Source organism: Schistocerca serialis, chromosome 4, assembly GCF_023864345.2.
Source record: "Schistocerca serialis cubense isolate TAMUIC-IGC-003099 chromosome 4, iqSchSeri2.2, whole genome shotgun sequence".
NCBI classification, from domain to species: domain Eukaryota; kingdom Metazoa; phylum Arthropoda; class Insecta; order Orthoptera; family Acrididae; genus Schistocerca; species Schistocerca serialis.
In genome coordinates this window covers 383,059,356-383,082,063 of record NC_064641.1, presented here as the reverse complement: position 1 = coordinate 383,082,063, position 22,708 = coordinate 383,059,356, and the positions used below count along the sequence as shown (strand labels likewise).

The 22,708-nt window shown below is 41.3% G+C and overlaps 1 protein-coding gene across 1 annotated transcript in view; it reads left to right on the top strand.

Annotated features, from left to right (window-relative positions):
- Nucleotides 1-22,708, top strand: part of LOC126474477 (putative fatty acyl-CoA reductase CG5065) — a 203,239-nt gene that overhangs the window by 63,185 nt on the left and 117,346 nt on the right. The gene's annotated exons all lie outside the window — the stretch shown is intronic.

Genomic DNA, 22,708 nt, shown 5'->3' with positions numbered 1-22,708 from the left:
ATTTTCATACTATTTATGAGGCAGCACAATTATATGTTCTTGCTAAGCTGAGTTACCACAACTACAACATTTGAAATACAGACCTATAAATATAATAGGGCATGTGTGGGTCCATTATTTCTTCCCAAACACCTAGATTGATTTCAACCAAATTTGGCACACGAACAGCACACTTCACGAATATCAGCTCCCGTAAAAGTGGAGATATGGGAAAAAAATGTTTTCTACAGCATATGATGTGTACGCTGCCCTTTACGACAGGCGTTTTGTGCAAAGTAGTATCTGCCTGCTGCATCGACCTGCTTTGCTGTCAGTCTGTACATCAGGGGCAGGATACAGTTTTCCGGACCCCCACATAAACTGCCCAGCACATTGCTTTGTTTTGCCGTCCTGTTTTGCCAGGGCTATACTTGTGACAGGCACAGCAGGAATAAGGTTGAGATGGATAGAGGAGGGGATGGGCAGAGAGAGAGGGGCAGAAGGTGTGATGTAGAAGGCAGGTTAAGGTGTAGAGAGTTAGTGGGTGGGTGGAAAAAAGAGGGGAGGGAGGAGGAGGCTGTGGTGAGAGGGCAGGGGGAGAAAGATACATGGTCAGAGAGAGGGGGCAGAGGAGATGGACAGATAGAAGTGGGAGGATGAAATGGACAGGGAGACAGGAGGAAGAAGAGATGGACACAGTGAGGAGTGAGGAGGGGATCAACAGAGAGAGAGGAAGGGACAGAAGGAGATGGACAAAGAAAAGAGGAGTGTGGGGGGAAAGGGGGGAAAGGGCTGGTCATAGAGAGGGGGAGGAGGATATGGTCATAGTTAGGGGAGGAGGAAATAGAAATTGATAAGGAAAGGATGAGGTAGTGAAGATGGACACAGAGAGGTGGGAAGGAAAAAATAGACAGAGAGACCATGGAAAGAGAGGTTGACAGAGAGATGGTGGTTGAGAAGATTGACCAACTCTTGCTATACATATTACATGGAGCATATTCCATGGGAAAATACACTCCAGCAGTCAATACAGTGTTGGAAAGCTTTAGACAATTTTCAACTTTGAAGTGCTGTACACTTCATTTACAGATTGGAATAAATGAATGCTCCACATCCTCTGCATTGAGAGATTTGGGAGAAAGAGGTGACAGCAGAGAGGGGGGAGGAGGAGATGGAGGCAGTATATGTGTCAACATGTATGCGGGCGAAATCATGGGGAATAGGCTCGTCTGTATCTATTGATCTATTGTATTGGTGCATAACTTCATAGTGTTTTTGTTTTGTATGTAGATATTCCAGTTGTTATGGATTTATATATAGATGGTCATTTTTTATTTGTAGTTTACTGTTGCTATTTGAATGAATATATTGTCATTTGGGAATAGTGAGTAAGGCTGTGGATGCCATAAAATGGAGTGCCAAGTGGAGAAAACAGAAGATTTCTGATGTATTCTTCTGTTTGAGTTCAATAGAGGGATGACAGCAGCACAGGCAGCCAGAAGGTGTGTTCAATATGTGTGCTGAACGTGGGCAAAGCCTTGAGGAAATGGCTAAAATATATGTTATGTGTGTAAATCCAGCATTTCCTTTTAAACCACTGGATTGTGTTCAGCTGAATTAGGCATAAATACTGCTTGCCCCATGAGAATCAGCTCTGTGAGTGTTAGAAGCTCCCAGCTCCCATATGATCAGAAATACAGGCAAAAACCGGTTTTTCAGCTCCTAATGTGTCACAAAGATGAGCAGTACAGAAGTACTACGGAATGAAGAAATATGCTTGTAGTTCTCTAAGGCTGTAGATATTGCAATAAGAAATAGCTCAGTAGACAGTTCATTTGAACAGAAATGGACATCTCTAAAAAGGGCAGTCATAGAAGTTGAAGAAAAAAAAAACAAAAACACATAGATACAAAGAAGGGTAATTGCGAAGAAACCATGGGTAACAGAAGAAATATTTCAGTTGATAGGGCAAAGATGGAAGTACAAAAATGGTCACAGAAATTCAGAAATATAGACATACAAGTCACTGAGGAATGACATAAATAGGAGTGCAGGGAAGCTAAGACCAAATGGCTGCATGAAAAATGTGAATAAATCAAAAAAGAAATGGTTTTTGGAAGGACTGACAGCATATAGGAAAGTCAAAACAATGTTCAGTGAAATTAAAAGTAAGGGTGGTAAAATTAAGAGTGTAACAGGAATTCCACTGTTAAATGCAGATGAGAGAGTGGATAAGTGAAAAGAGTATGTTGAAGGCCTCTATAGGGGGAAGACTTGTCTGATCCGATACAAGAAGAAATAGGAGTCAATAGGGAAGAGAGAGGAGATCCAGTATTACAATCAGACTTTAAAAGATCTTTGAAAGACTTAAGATCAAATAAGGCAGAAGGGATAGATAATATTCCATCATAATTTCTAAAATCATTCAGGGAAGCAGCAACAAAATGACTATTCATGTTGGTATTTAGAATGTATGAGTCTGGTGATATACCATCTGATTTTTGGAAAAATATCATCCACCCCCCCCCCCCTCCCCCCCCCCCCCCCCCCCCCCCCCCCCCCCCCCCCCCCATGAACTATGGACCTTGCCGTTGGTGGGGAGGCTTGCGTGCCTCAGCGATACAGATAGCCGTACCGTAGGTGCAACCACAATGGAGGGGTATCTGTTGAGAGGCCAGACAAACGTGTGGTTCCTGAAGAGGGGCAGTAGCCTTTTCAGTAGTTGCAAGGGCAACAGTCTGGATGATTGACTGATCTGGCCTTGTAACAATAACCAAACGGCCTTGCTGTGCTGGTACTGCGAACGGCTGAAAGCAAGGGGAAACTACAGCCGTAATTTTTCCCGAGGGCATGCAGCTTTACTGTATGATTAAATGATGATGGCGTCCTCTTGGGTAAAATATTCCGGATGTAAAATAGCCCCCCATTCGGATCTCCGGGCGGGGACTACTCAAGAGGATGTCGTTATCAGGAGAAAGAAAACTGGCGTTCTACGGATCGGAGCGTGGAATGTCAGATCCCTTAATCGGGCAGGTAGGTTAGAAAATTTAAAAAGGGAAATGGATAGGTTGAAGTTAGATATAGCGGGAATTAGTGAAGTTCGGTGGCAGGAGGAACAAGACTTCTGGTCAGGTGACTACAGGGTTATAACACAAAATCAAACAGGAGTAATGCAGGAGTAGGTTTAATAATGAATAGGAAAATAGGAATGCGGGTAAGCTACTACAAACAGCCTAGTGAACGCATTATTGTGGCCAAGATAGATACGAAGCCCACACCTACTACAGTAGTACAAGTTTATATGCCAACTAGCTCTGCAGATGACGAAGAAATTGAAGAAATGTATGATGAAATAAAAGAAATTATTCAGATTGTGAAGGGAGACGAAAATTTAATAGTCATGGGTGACTGGAATTCGAGTATAGGAAAAGGGAGAGAAGGAAACATAGTAGGTGAATATGGATTGGAGGACAGAAATGAAAGAGGAAGCCGCCTGGTAGAATTTTGCACAGAGCACAACATAATCATAACTAACACTTGGTTTAAGAATCATGAAAGAAGGTTGTATACATGGAAGAACCCTGGAGATACTAAAAGGTATCAGATAGATTATATAATGGTAAGACAGAGATTTAGGAACCAGGTTTTAAATTGTAAGACATTTCCAGGGGCAGATGTGGACTCTGACCACAATCTATTGGTTATGACCTGTAGATTAAAACTGAAGAAACTGCAAAAAGGTGGGAATTTAAGGAGATGGGACCTGGATAAACTAAAAGAACCAGAGGTTGTACAGAGATTCAGGGAGAGCATAAGGGAGCAATTGACAGGAATGGGGGAAATAAATACAGTAGAAGAAGAATGGGTAGCTTTGAGGGATGAAGTAGTGAAGGCAGCAGAGGATCAAGTAGGTAAAAAGACGAGGGCTAGTAGAAATCCTTGGGTAACAGAAGAAATATTGAATTTAATTGATGAAAGGAGAAAATATAAAAATGCAGTAAGTGAAACAGGCAAAAAGGAATACAAACGTCTCAAAAATGAGATCGACAGGAAGTGCAAAATGGCTAAGCAGGGATGGCTAGAGGACAAATGTAAGGATGTAGAGGCCTATCTCACTAGGGGTAAGATAGATACTGCCTACAGGAAAATTAAAGAGACCTTTGGAGATAAGAGAACGACTTGTATGAGTATCAAGAGCTCAGATGGAAACCCAGTTCTAAGCAAAGAAGGGAAAGCAGAAAGGTGGAAGGAGTATATAGAGGGTCTATACAAGGGGGATGTACTTGCGGACAATATTATGGAAATGGAAGAGGATGTAGATGAAGATGAAATGGGAGTTACGATACTGCGTGAAGAGTTTGACAGAGCACTGAAAGACCTGAGTCGAAACAAGGCCCCCGGAGTAGACAATATTCCATTGGAACTACTGACGGCCGTGGGAGAGCCAGTCCTGACAAAACTCTGCCATCTGGTGAGCAAGATGTATGAAACAGGCGAAATACCCTCAGACTTCAAGAAGAATATAATAATTCCAATCCCAAAGAAAGCAGGTGTTGACAGATGTGAAAATTACCAAACTATCAGCTTAATAAGTCACAGCTGCAAAATACTAACATGAATTCTTTACAGGTGAATGGAAAAACTAGTAGAAGCCAACCTTGGGGAAGATCAGTTTGGATTCCGTAGAAACACTGGAACACGTGAGGCAATACTGACCTTACGACTTATCTTAGAAGAAAGATTAAGGAAAGGCAAACCTACGTTTGTAGCATTTGTAGACTTAGAGAAAGCTTTTGACAATGTTGACTGGAATACTCTCTTTCAAATTCTGAAGGTGGCAGGGGTAAAATACAGGGAGCGAAAGGCTATTTACAATTTGTACAGAAACCAGATGGCAGTTATAAGACTCGAGGGGCATGAAAGGGAAGCAGTGGTTGGGAAGGGAGTAAGACAGGGTTGTAGCCTCTCCCCGATGTTGTTCAATCTGTAAATTGAGCAAGCAGTAAAGGAAACAAAAGAAAAATTCGGGGTAGGTATTAAAATTCATGGAGAAGAAATAAAAACTTTGAGGTTCGCCGATGACATTGTAATTCTGTCAGAGACAGCAAAGGACTTGGAAGAGCAGTTGAATGGAATGGACAGTGTCTTGAAAGGAGGATATAAGATGAACATCAACAAAAGCAAAACAAGGATAATGGAATGTAGTCTAATTAAGTCGGGTGATGCTGAGGGAATTAGATTAGGAAATGAGGCACTTAAAGTAGTAAAGGAGTTTTGCTATTTGGGGAGCAAAATAGCTGATGATGGTCGAAGTAGAGAGGATATAAAATGTAGGCTGGCAATGGCAAGGAAAGCGTTTCTGAAGAAGAGAAATTTGTTAACATCCAGTATTGATTTAAGTGTCAGGAAGTCATTTCTGAAAGTATTTGTATGGAGTGTAGCCATGTATGGAAGTGAAACTTGGACGATAAATAGTTTGGACAAGAAGAGAATAGAAGCTTTTGAAATGTGGTGCTACAGAAGAATGCTGAAGATTAGATAGGTAGATCACATAACTAATGAGGAAGTATTGAATAGGATTGGGGAGAAGAGAAGTTTGTGGCACAACTTGACCAGAAGAAGGGTTCGGTTGGTAGGACATGTTCTGAGGCACCAAGGGATCACAAATTTAGTATTGGAGGGCAGTGTGGAGGGTAAAAATCGTAGAGGGAGACCAAGAGATGAATACACTAAGCAGATTCAGAAGGATGTAGGTTGCAGTAGGTACTGGGAGATGAAAAAGCTTGCAAAGGATAGAGTAGCATGGAGAGCTGCATCAAACCAGTCTCAGGACTGAAGACCACAACAACAACAACATCATCCACACAATTCTGAAGACTCCACAAACAGCTTAATAGCTCATGCATCCAAGTTGCTGACAAGAATAATATACAGAACAATGGAAAAGAAAATTGAGGATGTGTTAGATGACAATCAGTTTGGCTTTAGGAAAGGTAAAGGCATCAGAGAGGCAGTTCTGATGTTGCAGTTGATAATGGAAGCAAGACTACAGAAAAATCAAGACACTTTCCTAGGATTTGTCAACCAGGAAAAAGTGTTAGACAACGTCAAATGGTGCAAGATGTATGAAATTCTGAGGAAAATAGAGGTAGAGATAGGGAGAGATAGGTAATACACAATATGTACAAGAGCCAAGAGCATGAGTGGAAGAATGAATGAAGTGCTTGAATTAGAAAGGGTGTGAGACAGGCATGTAGTCTTTTGCTCCTAGTGTTCAGTCTGTACATCAAAGAAGCAGTGATGAAAGTGAAAGAGAGTTTCAAGAATGGAATTAAAATTCATGGTGAAAGGATATCAGTGGTAATATTTGCTGATGACATTGCTATACTGAGTGAAAGTGAAGAAGAATTACAAGACCTGCTGAATGGTTTACTCTCAATCCATATTCTGATAGCAGAATATAGATTGAGTGTAAATTGTAGAAAGATGAAAGTAATGAGAAGTAGTTGAAATGAGAACAGCAAGAGGTTTAATATAAGGATTGATTGTCACAAGATAGATACCTGGGCGGCAAATTAACCAATGACTGATGGAGCAAGGAGGACATCAAAAGCAGACCAGCATTGGCAAAAAGGGCATTCCTGGCCTAGGGATGTCTGCTAGTATCAAATGTAGGCCTTAATTTGAGGAAGAAATTTCTGGGAATGTATGTTTGGAGCACTGCATTGTATGGTAGTAGACTTGGACTGTGGGGAAACCAGAACAGGAGAGAATCAAAACATTTGAGATGTGGTGCTATGGATGAATGTTGAAAATTAGGCGGACTGATAAGGCAAGGAAATACACTCCTGGAAATGGAAAAAAGAACACATTGACACCGGTGTGTCAGACCCACCATACTTGCTCCGGACACTGCGAGAGGGCTGTACAAGCAATGATCACACGCATGGCACAGCGGACACACCAGGAACCGCGGTGTTGGCCGTCGAATGGCGCTAGCTGCGCAGCATTTGTGCACCGCCGCCGTCAGTGTCAGCCAGTTTGCCGTGGCATACGGAGCTCCATCGCAGTCTTTAACACTGGTAGCATGCCGCGACAGCGTGGACGTGAACCGTATGTGCAGTTGACGGACTTTGAGCGAGGGCGTATAGTGGGCATGCGGGAGGCCGGGTGGACGTACCGCCGAATTGCTCAACACGTGGGGCGTGAGGTCTCCACAGTACATCGATGTTGTCGCCAGTGGTCGGCGGAAGGTGCACGTGCCCGTCGACCTGGGACCGGACCGCAGCGACGCACGGATGCACGCCAAGACCGTAGGATCCTACACAGTGCCGTAGGGGACCGCACCGCCACTTCCCAGCAAATTAGGGACACTGTTGCTCCTGGGGTATCGGCGAGGACCATTCGCAACCGTCTCCATGAAGCTGGGCTATGGTCCAGCACACCGTTAGGCCGTCTTCCGCTCACGCCCCAACATCGTGCAGCCCGCCTCCAGTGGTGTCGCGACAGGCGTGAATGGAGGGACGAATGGAGATGTGTCGTCTTCAGCGATGAGAGTCGCTTCTGCCTTGGTGCCAATGATGGTCGTATGCGTGTTTGGCGCCGTGCAGGTGAGCGCCACAATCAGGACTGCATACGACCGAGGCACACAGAGCCAACACCCGGCATCATGGTGTGGGGAGCGATCTCCTACACTGGCCGTACACCACTGGTGATCGTCGAGGGGACACTGAATAGTGCACGGTACATCCAAACCGTCATCGAACCCATCGTTCTACCATTCCTAGACCGGCAAGGGAACTTGCTGTTCCAACAGGACAATGCATGTCCGCATGTATCCCGTGCCACCCAACGTGCTCTAGAAGGTGTAAGTCAACTACCCTGGCCAGCAAGATCTCTGGATCTGTCCCCCATTGAGCATGTTTGGGACTGGATGAAGCGTCGTCTCACACGGTCTGCACGTCCAGCACGAATGCTGGTCCAACTGAGGTGCCAGGTGGAAATGGCATGGCAAGCCGTTCCACAGGACTACATCCAGCATCTCTACGATCGTCTCCATGGGAGAATAGCAGCCTGCATTGCTGCGAAAGGTGGATATACACTGTACTAGTGCCGACATTGTGCATGCTCTGTTGCCTGTGTCTATGTGCCTGTGGTTCTGTCAGTGTGATCATGTGATGTATCTGACCCCAGGAATGTGTCAATAAAGTTTCCCCTTCCTGGGACAATGAATTCACAGTGTTCTTATTTCAATTTCCAGGAGTGTAGGTGGTTCTGTGCAGAATTGAAGAGGAAAGGAGAATATGAAAAACATTGACAAGAAGAAGGGACAGTATGATAAGGACATCTTTTAAGGCATCAGGGAATAACTTCTATCTTACTAGAGGGAGCTTTAGAGGGTAAAAGCTGTAGAGGAAGACAGAGATTGGAATACATCCATCAAATAATTGAAGATGTAGGTTGCAAGTGCTACTCTGAGATGAAGAGGATGGCACAGGAGAGAAAATTATGGCAAGCCACATCAAACCAGTTGAAAGACTGATGACTCAAAAAAAAAAAAATGTAGGCTGCCCTGTACAACAGGCATGTTGTGGGAGTAGTATCGGCCTACTTTATTAACCTGTTTTGCAGGAACCACATGAGCAAATGTCATTGGCAGAGGGAAGACTGAGATGGATTGAGGAAGGGATGGAGAAAGGGGGGACAGTAGGGGATGGATAGGGAGAGAGGGCTCAGGAGGGGATGGACGAAGTGGGGGAATTAAGAGGGGTTAGACAGAGAGAGGAGGAGGAGATGAGAAACAAAGAGAGGGAGGAAGGAGGGAAGAGACAGGTAGGGAATGGGGAGAGATGGGCAGAGGGACAAGGGGGGAAGGAGATGGACAGAAGGATGGGGGAAGAGGAGATGGTTAATGAGGGGGGGGGTCAGGAGGAGATGGACTGAGGGAGGATGGGGAAAAGATGGACAGAGATAAGGGGGAAGGAGGAGCTGAACAAAAAGAGAAGGGAGGAGGAAGAGGTGGGCAGAGAGATAAGGGAACTACGGAAATGGGTGGTGGTAGGTGGGAAGGAGGTCATGGTCAGAGACAAGGAAACAGTTGCAGGGAGGTGGGAAGGAGGACATAGATGGTGGAGGGACAGATGGACAGTGAGACGGGGGAGGAAGAGGTGGGCACACACAGGGTGAGGATAGGACGAGGGGGGACAGTATGTGAAGAACAATTGGGGAGAGTGGGAGCAGGAGGAGGTGAACAGAGGGACAGGGATGGAAGAGATGAGTACACACGCAGTGAGAAAGGAAGAGGGGGTGCGGCATGAGGAGGTGGACACAGAGACATGGGTGAAAGAGATGAGTTGAATCACAGTGAGGATAGCCAGAGTGGGACAAGTGATCACCAGATAAGGAAAGTGGAGGCAGGAGGAAAGAAACAGACAGAGGGAGGGTTGGACACAGAAAGGGGGCAGGAGGAGATCTGTTCAATGTATGTTTGAAATGCACATGTAGGTGAAGCTGTGGGAAAATGACTAGTAGATAAGAAAGGATTGTTTCAAGAGGAAATAGTTATATGAAATGAATTATTTAATTAACTTTTCATGAATTATTTAATTCATTTGTGGCAAGGTAAACCATAGTCCTCCCCAGTGTTGCTGTTGTTGTTGTTGTTGTTGTTCTTCTTCTTCTTCAAACGATGGGACACAGCATCTCCAAGGTAGCAATGAAGTGGGGATTTTCCCATACGAGCATTTCACAACTGTACTGTGAATGTCTGAAATCTGCTAAAACATCAAATCTCCAACATCGCTGCAGCTGGAAAAAGATCCTGCAAGAATGGGACCAACGACAACTGAAGAGAATTGTTCAGTGTGATAGAAGTGCAACCCTTGCACAAAATGCTGCAGATTTCAGTGCTGGGCTATCAACAAGAGTCAGCATGTCAACCATTCAATGAAACATCATCGCTATGTGCTTTTGGAGCCAAAGGCACACTCGTGTACCCTTGGTGACTGTATGACACAAAGCTTTACGCCACACCTGGGTCCGTGAACACTGGTATTGGACAGTTGATTACTGGAAACATATTGCTTGGTCAGACAAGTCTCATTTCAAATTGTATTGAGCAAATGGACATGTATGGGTATGGTGACATCATTAATCCATGGACCCTGCATGGCAGCAGGGGACTGTTCAAGCTCATAGAGGCTCTGTAATGGTGTGGGGCATATGCAGTTGGAGTGGTATGGGGCCCCTGACACATCTAGATAAGACTCTGGATAGTGACACGAACGTAAGCATATTGTCTGATCACCTGCATCCATTCATGTCCATTGTGCATTCCGCCGGACTTGGGCAATTCCAACAGAATGATGCGACACCCCACATGTCCATTGTGGCTCCAGGAACACTCTTCTGTGTTTAAACACTTCTCTGGCTACGAAACTCCCCAGACATGGACATTATTGAGCGTATCTGGGATGTCTTGTAACATGCTGTTCAGAAGAGATCTCCACCCCTTCATACTCTTATGGATTTATGGACAGCCCTGCAGGATTCATAGTGTCAGTTCCCTCCACCACTACTTCAGACATTAGTCAAGTCTATGCCAGGTCATGTTGCAGCACTTCTGCATGCTTGCGGGGGCCCTAAACAATGTTAGGCAGGTGTACCAGTTTCTTTGGCTCTTCAGTGTAAATGGAAATGATAGTTGAAAAAATCAGTGACAATGAAAGTTTGAGCAGGCTTGCAAGCATGCTTAGTCAGCCTAACAGTTAAGTGACTGGTTTTGGTAAGCAGGGAATCTGGGTTCAAATCCAAATCTGGCACAAATATTTCATTGTCACTGCAGATTAAAAAGTAGATAAACAAAGAAAAGGTATGACCAGAGTGTCACTGTGTAAGCACATTAATCTTGTACCTAACAAGTAAGGTAGAACAACAAACATTATACAAATTGCTTGAACAATCATTGTAAATAATTCAGGAGTTACCTTTACTCCTAAATTAAATGCATCCTCTGCCAACTTTCAATTACCACACTTACATTTGTGTCACTGCCATTAAAATAGAGGCATGAGTGAATGGTAAACAAATTACTACCCTCTTTTCACATACATACTGTTTAAATGTGTGGCATACAGTTACCTGACTGCCACAGACACCTTTGCCTTTCAGGGCAGCACAACCCACTCATTATGGGACTGTGCCATTTCTGGTGCTGCATTAAAATCATGTTATCTGCTCTCAGTGGGTAGTAAAAGGAACACTGTGGCTAAATTGTTAGCTCTATCAACTGCAGCTTGTTGCTTCTCAGTCTCAATCAATGTTCTCCCATTGACAGATGATCCCACACCTCAAATTACCAGAATGGGATAGTTATTGTGCCACAGTATCCCCTCCAAGCATCCTTATCCACGTCAGCTGTTGTTACATTTCCATGAATTTCCACGTCTTAGTTCCCATCAGAATGGCACCTTCCTCTTCTGACACTGTAGGCAGAGAATGGTGTCCTAGATAATCTGTACATTTTACCTGCTAAGTATATACCATGGATACCAGTAACCTAAAAGGTATCTTGTAAATTGGAACAGTAATTTGGTGCCACATTTGCAACTCATTTTTTCCAGTGACTTCCCTATAGCATATTACTTGGCACTGAAAACTGTGATTTCTTTGAATAATCATAGCTAGAGGACAAATTCCACCATAGAGCAGCTGACTGTGTCCCTAATTTAGACCCATCAGTATAAACTACAACGTGGGTGTGATGCTCCAGGAAAAGTTTATATGTTGGGGACTTAAAAACAGCATCTATTGTCCAATATTCTGTTCCTTTTATAAGTCTAAAATAATCATTGGGTTATGTTTCCTCGGCATGATTGATTAATGGTGAATTTTCTGTTGTACATTCAAAAGCACATCATTAATTCTGGTTTCCTTATCAAACAAATCATGCTAATGAGAACACAAAATTTCCTCCTTGTTTGTTGTTAGGTCATAATTTTTTTTTCCACTCCAGAGTGAACAACAGTGTGGAATGCTAATGGCTCTGGGGTTGGTAGTAGGCTACATGTATAAAACACCATGAGAGACCACTGCCTCATCACATAAATTGGAAATCCGACTGGTCTTAAATACAACTGTTGCCAGCCTGTCCCTGCCATGATGAATGGAGCTGATTATTTTCAAATGTGGTGGCATTGCTGAGCCATAAAAAATGTACACATATTCAAGACAGGTGGAAATAAAGGCCAAGTAGAATTTGAGGATAAATGCTCAGTCTTGTGACTGAGACGTTTCAAGGTACAAAATGCTTCTAGATCTTTGTCATTTATGTCCAACAGGTGCAGCAACCACTTTAGCCTCTTATCAAAAGTGAGATTCACTGAACTTAATGAATTTTTGTGGTACATCCAAAAAGCAACAGGAACAATTTAAACAGTAAAAACTACATTTCTTTAATGAAATCTTCTAATCATCATTTTAAACAGATGGGAGATCATTACAAAGCTGGAGGAGGAATAGATTGTAGCTATAGTGTCAACAAATAATAAATGAGCTATGGACAGTATACTTAATTGGGATATGACACTATTGATTACTATAGTAACAGAGTCACACTTGGAACTGGTCATGGAGATACACTGTTCTCTAATTTGAGTCTCTTGAAGTACCAGTGTATCTAAAAAAAGCACATCCATAGCAAGGACCACATGAAGGTGGGTAGGATTATCTGGAAGACTCATATTTTGAAAAGCTACTGCTGATATTGTCACATCAAAAACCACAGTCAAGTCTGAATCTGAAGGCAGGGTCCTCATTGGAGTATAACACTTAAAACTGAAGGTACATTTGTTACTGACTCCAGTGTACAGCCAGAACAGAACTGATCTGTATGGAGAGTGCAGCTATTTATACAAACATGGAAAACTCCAGGATGTTGGTGTTTATGCAAACACATTGAATATTCCATGACATACAAGCATTAGATATTTCAATAACCTTCCCAAAATTATAAATATGAAATAACAAATAACTGCTGGTGACTCCGTTTGAACTGGTGACACACAGCATGCAAACTGGCAACACTAACTGCTACACCACACTGCATGCACCACAGCTCTCAGCATTGCTCCCTCTCCTGGAGAAACAGCAACCTGTGTTTCAGATGTCTGCATTGGAGCCAACTACAGCTTCCTAGATCTAGATCGTGTCAGTGGCAGAGATGGCAGATTCTTGTGTCCTGAATGAATTGTTACATGCTCTTCAGTATCATGAACATCAAAGGTAGCACCTCCCATTGAAACTTTGCAACCATCGAGTCAGTCTTCAGTTTCTTTGAATTTCCCACCATCAGTCTGCATCTTTGGACAGCACTAGAGCTTTATCTGGAGGATATGAGCGATGTCTTTTATCTTCTTAATGAAGGGTCATGATCCTACTTCATATGTGAAGCCCAGCAAATGATGAAGGATATGATATGGCCCAAAGTAACACTTTAGAATCTTTCCAATAGTCCTACTTTCTGTACAGGCATAAAAGTCCAAACTATGTCTCCTGCATTGTACCTCACTGGTCAGTGCTTGGCATTATAGCATTCTTGGTCCAAATTCTGTGCATCCAAGGTTCGCATGTGAGCCAGTCATATTCCTTCCATGGTCCTGGGAGGTGATGAGCTGTTTAATGTAGTCATCCTGAGTACTGTCCAATTGAAATGGGAACAGGATATACATTGTTGTTTTGGCCACACAATTGTTGAGCAGAAAGTATTGTGTGAAGCATGTAGTGTCCTGCTTTGCTGTGTTGTGTATGAATTACAGGGCTGGCAGTAATGTATCTCAATCTCTCTGTTCAACATCAGTATACATTGAGATCATATCTGCCAGTGTCTTTTGAAATGTTCTGTGAGGCCATTCATCTGTGGGTGGTAGGAGTTGTTATCTGATGGGTGTGTCACAATAGTCTTGACTGAATAACTTTTCCACAATCAGAGATCATCACAGGGGTGCTCCATGCTTCAAAATAATGTATTTTGCAAGTTGCAATTTCTGGAGCTTTGACAGTTTCCACAGCTATAATGACAGCTTAGTGGATGAGGTAGTCAGTGCAGACTATTATCCATTGATTCCTGTTTGTCAGCTTTGATAACCTCTCCAGGAGGTTGATTCCAATATGGTGGAGTGATGCTGCTGCAGGTGGTTTTGATACCAGATGTGCTGAAGGCAGTTGTAAATGTACTTTCATCATTGACATTCCTTACAACGGCTTACACATAGTCTAAAGTATTGATAGAGACCTAGCCATTAATATGTGCATCTGATTTTGTTTACAGTCTTCATGAATCCCAGGTTACCAGACATTGGAGAGTCTTAAAAACTTCATGATAGATGGCCATAGATGAGCTGGGATAACACTGGAATTCTCCTTTGGGCAGTTACTCCCCTTGAAGGCTTCTATGGTTTCCAGCTGTGCTGTATCTTCCATCTGTTCAGTGGTGATGTCGTGTAATGCAGCAATGACTAAGAATTCATCCACACTGCTGTGTGCTGCCAAATGATTCCTTGAAAGGCAGTCAGCATCATTACATTTGCATGCAGTTTGGTACTGAAGCCTCAGTTCCCATCTCACTGTAGTCCTGTACCCTCAGTGCTCATCTCGTCGGTTGGCCTGACGGATCCTTCAGGCAAGTCTGTCACTAGAGGGAATAATATTTCATCACAGTGGTGAATTATTCACCAAATAAATAGAGAGCGATACACCACTTCTTTGACATTCTCTATTACCTCCTGGTGTATGGGGTCAATATTCACAGCCACTATCTCTTGTGTACTTCATCAAATATTTCTGTCTGTCTACACTGCAGTATATCTATCCTTACTATCTGGCAAATGAGAGAGGTGAGCTCATGGCAATCTTCCGCAACTGCCACAGGAACCAAGTTCAGTAGTCAATCATCTCTCTTTTGTCTGACTCTTTTTCTATTGCATTTCCTCAATTTACTGGCACTATAAAGACTCCTTTCTTACTAGGCTAATTACTGTTTAGCTCTACAGGGCCTTTATACTGAAATGTTTCCCCACACCACCTACTATTTCCTTTCTATGTGTGTGAGTAACTGTATGTTCACTGTTGTGGGTAAATACATACAGCGTACACAGGGCGGTGTGTGAAACTGATAGCGATTACATGCTTCCGCTGTTGTAGAAATCTGCTCCAGATGCTGCAGATACCGTGTTGAGCTGAAAGTGGTAACCAAAGTATGGAGAAATATTCTTCGGAGCTCTGTTGCATAGCAATCAGATTGCTTTCAGTTCTGAGAAATGTCCAGTTACTATTGTGGATTTGAATGATCCATGAAGTGACTTCTTTTCCGAAGAAAACTTAGAACTATTTCACTAGAACTGAACGCTCCCATCGGAACTGTTCTCAAGCTGGTGTTTATTAGTAAATCACAATAGCAGTATATCGCTGGGTGTATAATAAGATGTACCTTCTTGAAATGAACAATATATTTTATTGTTCTGTTAACTGATTTCCTTCCATATACACTTATATTTTACAATGTGAATCAAAAACTCGCAATGGCGTCGATTTTTTACATCACAAGAATGGCTCTCCTCTCCTAAAAATTACTCTTAACAAGAACAAAAAAACCTCTATATCCTAAGTATAATTATGTGAGCGCTGACCGCCACAGAGTAATAAACAATATCTTTGTCTCTCTCTCGCACTGTCACAGCAAGTTACGCTGCATGATACATCATATATGCCCCTCTTGTGGACGAACGTTTTTGGGCAAAAACAAACACGAGCGTTCACACAACACTATATCGGTGATTGTTTATGACGCTGTATTAATGTCCACTAGAGTATTAATGTCCACTGTATTTCTTATGATATTTTGGTATTAGTGAATGACTATCTAAATGTAAATTATAGATTTGGGTGCATAGACTACTGACAAAGCCTGTGCTGAATTCCTGATGCAGCATATACGCATAGCTTACATGCTTGCTTTTATTCATTTGTCAAGGATGGTATGAGGTGTGATCAGAAACCTTTTTCATCATCACTCAAAGCTTCTGTCACTCGCCTTGGGATGTCTCAAGCGGATAATCTAGCCATTCGGCCAAGCCCCACAAAGGAAAACCAAGGAAAACCTCGGGGTAGATTTACCATCCTCGTATTTCTCATTTGGAAAGGAAATTAATTGAATTACAATGGAAAATAAAAAAAAAATTACAATATGAATTTTTTTTTAAATGAATTTAAACACTATTCACAAAAGAAACACAACACTGTTAATCTTCTGTGTCTTGAGGTGAACCGTCAACGCGTTGGTTTACGTCCATCTACGATTCCCTTCTATCTGTCATCTCCGGGTAACTGATTGAATTCTATTCCCATTTCACCGTCTCCTCGTGGGTATTATGGTTTTCCGCATATGGTTAACATGAAAATAAGAGTCAGTGTAAGTTCCGTGGAAAAGGTATTTGATCTATGCTGAGCTGAAATAGAATCTAATCTAAAGTTCTTTCTAATTCTCTGTCCTGAATTCGAAATATTCGGAAGTCGTAAGGTGTTCTTCATTTCTATCAACAACCCTAGAATGCACTATACACAAATCCAACTGGTGCTGCCGTGTCAACTTATGCTCGTCATCTTTCAGATGGACTTTAACACTTGTTGATGTGCTTATAACTGAAAGGCATTCGCTCAGTTGGTAACTTCGCGAGCAACAATTGACATAACATAATTTACATACACAGGTATGTTACAACAATAGTACAATTATAAAGACAATGTTCATCACAAAAGACTGAAACAAAGTAATAGGCGTCCTTTTAAAACTGAGAACGGGTTACCCCTTCCGAACAGCATGACTTCAGCTCAGCGAGTAAAAAAGCAGATACAAACATACACTGACATTATTAAATTGACATAAGAAAAAATATCTTGCCATAGACCAGATTCATTTGAGTCACTAATCCATGATCATTATGCATTGTGAAACCTGATTGAAGTTACTATCTACAAAATAAAAAAAATTTTAAAAGAAATCATTCATACTATAGCTAAATTCTCTGCATACTGAAAAGAAAACTTATCTTTACAGTGGAAAACCAATACATAATGTCTGCATATCTCTCATACATTATGCCTGAAAAGAAAAACTAACTACTAAATTGCAAAAAGAAAGAAACTATCCTAAGTATGATTCATAGGTTTAATGAAAATTCTCTAATCAATATTATTTGATAAGAATAGTATTTTCAATCTTCAGAATCTTCAGTCATCATGAAATTGCTTTAACAAGTGATGAGGATACATTCCTTTCACCTTTACATTCTTCACATCCTTCAAAACATAAGTTCCTGAATGGGGTATTTTGGTAATCACAAATGGTCCTTGATACAATAATTGCCATTTTGTGTTCTTCCTTTGTATAAGTGAAGCCTTAGGATGAGTTTTTACTAAAACTTGGTCTTTCACTTTATATGTTTTTATTTTTCCAAGTCGATTGTCAAAATATATTTTCCTTTTTCTTGCCTTGTCCATTATATTGAGTAAGGATTGTCGTACTTTATTTTGTAGGTCTATTTTGTTAATAGCTACTTTAGGAATTGGTCGAATCCAGTCATTCTGTTCCTGTTTTCCAAACATCAGTTCATATGGGGTGTATTCTGTCGTAGTATGTGGCATATTGTTTACAATTTCCTGAAAATCGTGAAGATAATCGATCCATTTGGGTTGCTGGTTGTGGCAATATGTTCTCATGAACCAGTTTAATTCATGAAAAATTTGTTCCACGGGATTCACCGAAGGGTGGTACACTGATGTCAGAATTTGTTTTATACCACAGCTGGCTAATGTTTGCCTCCAACGAAAACCAGTGAACATTGACCCATTGTCAGAAAGAATAGCCTCTGGTTTGCCTACCTTGACTATATAATCCTTGACCAGCTTCTTGGCTATGGATGCAGCAGTAGCTGATTTTAATGGATAAAGTTTGACATACTTAGTGAATATATCAAGAAAAGCTGCAATATATTTGCATCCTCCCCTTGATGATGGTAGAGGACCACAGACGTCGACCGAAATGATTGACAGCGGTTTAGTGGGTATAATAGGATGTAGGAAATCTTTCACACAAAAATTTCCTGGTTTGGCTAGCTGACAAATTTTACATTTCCTTAACTGTCTGTGCACTTTCCTGCGAATGTTTGGGAAGTAGCAATATGCTTGAATCTTCTGAGCACACTTTAATACTCCAAAACGTCCCCAAGTGATGTGCGTGTGCAAAATTAAGTCATTCTCATTCTTCTTGAGAATACACACCTTCCAATTATCTGAATCAAGATGCCCTTTGAAAAATAAGATGTCGTTCTCAACTTTGTACAGTCTCTTCAGATCATCGTTTCCAGGCTTTGCTAAAGTTTCCTTTATTGAATGCCAACGAGGATCTTCATTCTGTAGTTTTTCCATGTTCTTACACATGTCAAGAAAATGTTTCCTATATATTCTATCAGTCATTATAAGAACATTAAATTCGGACGGATTGCCCATGATGTTGATAGTTGACAAATCTCCATCTGGCATTCTAGACAGTGCATCAGCGATGAAATTATCCTGTCCGCTTAGGTATTTAATTTCAAATTGAAACTCTTGTTGTGAGAGCGTCCATCTTGCTAATCTTTGATGTAATAATTTACATGTTTGCAAAAAACTTAACGCTTTGTGGTCACAGTATACTGTTGTCTTCGCTCAATATAAGTAATAGTAAAATTTCTTAAATGACCAGACTACGGCCAATGCTTCCCTTTTGGTAGTCATATATGTTCTTTCACAAGTAGTTAAAGAGTCGGCTAGCAAAAGCTATTGGACAGAAAGTTGATTTCCTATCTATCATCTTTACTTGGAAGAGGCATGAACCTATTCCAATTTCCGAAGCATCTGCCATTAAACCAAATTCTTGGCTCATATCTGGATGATATAATATTTGTGAATTGACTAAGGCATGTTTTATTGCTTCAAATGCATTCTGACATTGTTGCATCCACACCCACGGAGTATTTTTGCGCAACAAGCTGTACAACGGTTCTGCATTAGTAGAGTGGTCGTGAATGAAAAGCCTGAAAAAGGAGGCAACTCCGAGGAAGCCCTTTAACTGCCTTTTTGTTGTTGGAACTACAAAGTTTTTGACTGCCTTTAGTTTCTCGGAGTCTGGTAAGATGCCTTTTCCATTTACAAGATGACCCAATAATTTGATTTTATCTCGAGCAAAATGGGACTTTTGCAGATTTGTGGTTATGCCTGCTTCCTTGAAACGTTCTAACACTCTTCTCAATAAATCAACGTGCTCCTCCCATGTGGTCGTAGCTATGAGCATATCATCCACAAATAAAGTTAAATTGCTTCGAAGTGCAGGTCCCAATGCATAATCTAGAGCATTTATAAAAACTCCTGAGCTCACGTTTAGCCCGAAAGGTAAAACCTTAAATTGATAGCTTCTACCTGCATGTACAAATGCGGTGTACTTTTTTGATGGTTCGTCTAGAGCCACCTGCCAAAATGAACTTCTCAAATCAATATTTGTTAAGTATTTCATCCCCTTGAACTTTTGAATTAGCTCATCGATATTTTCCGGTTGAGTTCGCACGAGCACGATAATCTTATTTATCTGCCGTGCGTCTAGCACGAGACGAACTTTTCCTCCCTTTTTCGAGACAACATGAAGCGGACTACAGTATGGACTCGTCGAAGGTTCGATCAGATCCCATTCAAGCATCTGGTGGATTTCCGCATCAACTGCCTTTCGTTGGTGCCATGGTACTGGATAAAAAATACGGCAGAAAACTTGGTGTGATATCACATCTAAATGGCACGTGTATCCCTTGATTACACCAGGTCTTTCTTGAAAGACTTCATGATATTCCTGTAGAAGATCATATAATTGCTTTCTTTGGTGTTGTTGCAAATATTCAGGTTCTTGCACCTTTTCATATACCATATCTTCAGGGTTTAAAACTGGTTGCAAGTAATTAATTTGGTAATACCATACAGGTTTGCTATGTATCCACTTTATTTGCAGCTTTCGTCCCTGACAATACTTTCCATGGGTACTATATTCCCTGAGAAGATTCAGTTGATGTTTCTGATCCATTACTGTAAAACTGGCATGGCCTAGAGAAAAATCAATATGCCAATTTCTCTCTCTGAATTCATCTATACCCAGGATACAGTCCTCAGCCAATTTTTCTATTACAAGGAACGTGCAATTTATAGCTACATTTCCTATATCTAACTGGAGTTGAGTCTGCACTTTAACCTGAGAAGACTTATTACCAGTAGGACCTACAATTCTACAACATTGAACAGGAAAAATCGGTGGATTTGCTTTCTGAAGTATTCTTTGAAATAACTTCTCAGAAAAGACATTTACTGCTGCTCCTGTATCTAAAGTGACTTGCACAGTAATGCCTTCAATCGCCGCCTGAATTTTCGCAACAGGTACAGTGATATGTTCCTCTTGACAAGGCATCATATCCTGCTGAAGTTCTTCTATTAATAATCTGCCATCATTGTACCGAAAAAAATTGATGCTTGAATTTTCGCCCCTGAAAACTTCCTTGACTGCACCGTCGGGGCTTCTGACAGTCGAGTTTAGTTTGACGATTGTCCATTATTAGTAGATGTCTGCTCCGTTATGTCGGTTATTATTGGTGGTTGATTTCTCCATTCATTTGCATTATCATTTGGTACCCAACCTGAAGTTTGTGGTTGGTTGTGATATTCTTGGGTTGGTTGCTGATATCGGCGTTTTTGCTGACAATTCCCTTCTTGATAGTATCCTTTCCTCTTCTTATTATTCTTCCTCTATTTCCGTTTATATGTTTGTTCACATTGTTGGTCATGATTACACTGGTCGGGATTTTCGTTACCAAATTTCACGTTTTTCTGGAAATAATTCACCTGTGGGTTTGGTGAATTGTGTGCAAAAGGTTTGTTTCCATACTGTTTGTTGTTACTATTGTATTTGTTAGGTTGGTAACTTGGTTGGTTATAGCGCACACGTGATTCTTCGAACAGAATGTCTGTTGAATCCAATGTGGCTAGAAAATCTTCCACATGTTGTTCAGGCACATGTAGAAGTTTTTCCTTAACTTCAAGTGGAAGTTTGCCCTCTAATATTTGAATGATATCCTGCGTCGGGATTGGTTCATTCCAGTATTTACTTTTATTTATATACTTCTCGAAATACTTTCTTAAAGATCCATTTTTGAAAGAAAAAGGTTGTGGGTCAAAAATTTCCTTACGTAGTCTTTCTTGTACTACCTTATTCCAGTATTTGTGCAAGAAAGCGTGTTCAAATTGGTCATAATCTTGACACCAATCGGATGCTTCTGACGCCCACATCGATCCATCTCCATGTATGAATCCTGCAACGTAAATAATTTTTTGTTGCTCAGTCCACATTCGCGGCAATATCCCTTTAAATTGCTTGATAAATACCACGGGATTGATCGACTTCCTTTCGGGAATAAATATCTGGAATTGACGATATTTAAGCATTTTTTCTTCATTCATATTCACAGGTGTATCCTGGTGGCTACTACGCGGTGAATGATAATCTCGATAATTTTTTCTGGTTGATTACGTAAACATGCACCAATACATGGATATTGTTGCATGGATTCGGTATCACTGGTTTCGTCAGGAATAATGTCTGCTTTTGATAAACTGCAAGTAGTATGTGCCCCTCTAGTATTAACTAGACCCTGCTGGCATGCTTTTAATGTATTTTCTATCTTTGCTTTCCAAGCAGGAAATTCATCTCCTATATTCTCCTTAATCTCTTTAACTTCTGCTTTAAGTTGTTCTTGTGCAGCTTCGTTGTTAACTTGCACGTTAGAAACCGTTTCTTTCAAGTTTTTGTCAACATAATTTCGCACTGTCTCAGTTTGCTCTTTCGCCCAATCTTCAATGTCCTTAGAGAATGCGATCTTATGTTCATTGAAAAGTTTCTCTATGTGTTTCTCGCCTTCGAGACTGAGAGTGTCTATCCTCCGAGTAAGCTCAATGACAGCTTGCTCGTTATCGTGCTTAATTGTATTCACGTCTTGCGCAATAGTGTTCTGTACATAAATAACTTCTTGCACTTGATGATTTAGTGTATCTTGACGACATAAGATCTCTTTGTATTTGTTTGTTAATTCCTGATACTGTTGTTCTTGTGTAACTATGAGTTGTGCCTGACTGGCAATCAAGTGACTCTGCTTTGTTTCCAAACTCTGGAATTTTTCAGTAATCTTATCATTTATTTCTTTTTGTTTATTAGATTGCTCCTGAGCCAAATTAAATTGCGCACTCTCCAATGCCTTGATCTACGATTCATGTCATTTGCAAACGTGGATTGTGCCTTTGCAAGATTAGATTGCGTGGTTTTCAATGCCTGGAATCTACGATTCATGTCATTTGCAAACGTGGATTGCGTGGTTTCCAATGCTTTAATCCCTTGTGTTATGACAGTCAAACTTGACATCAGCTGGGAAAACAAATCGGTATTCTCAGCAATTGGCGATTGCACTGGGCTTAATGAGGATTGTACCGACACAATTTTCAGTACAGTAATTTCGTTTTCGCACGCATCTGTGTCAGAGATGAAATTCATGTTGTTTCTTGGTTGCTGCATATTTCTCTGGACTTCTTTCATCATATGAATGTCGGAACTAGC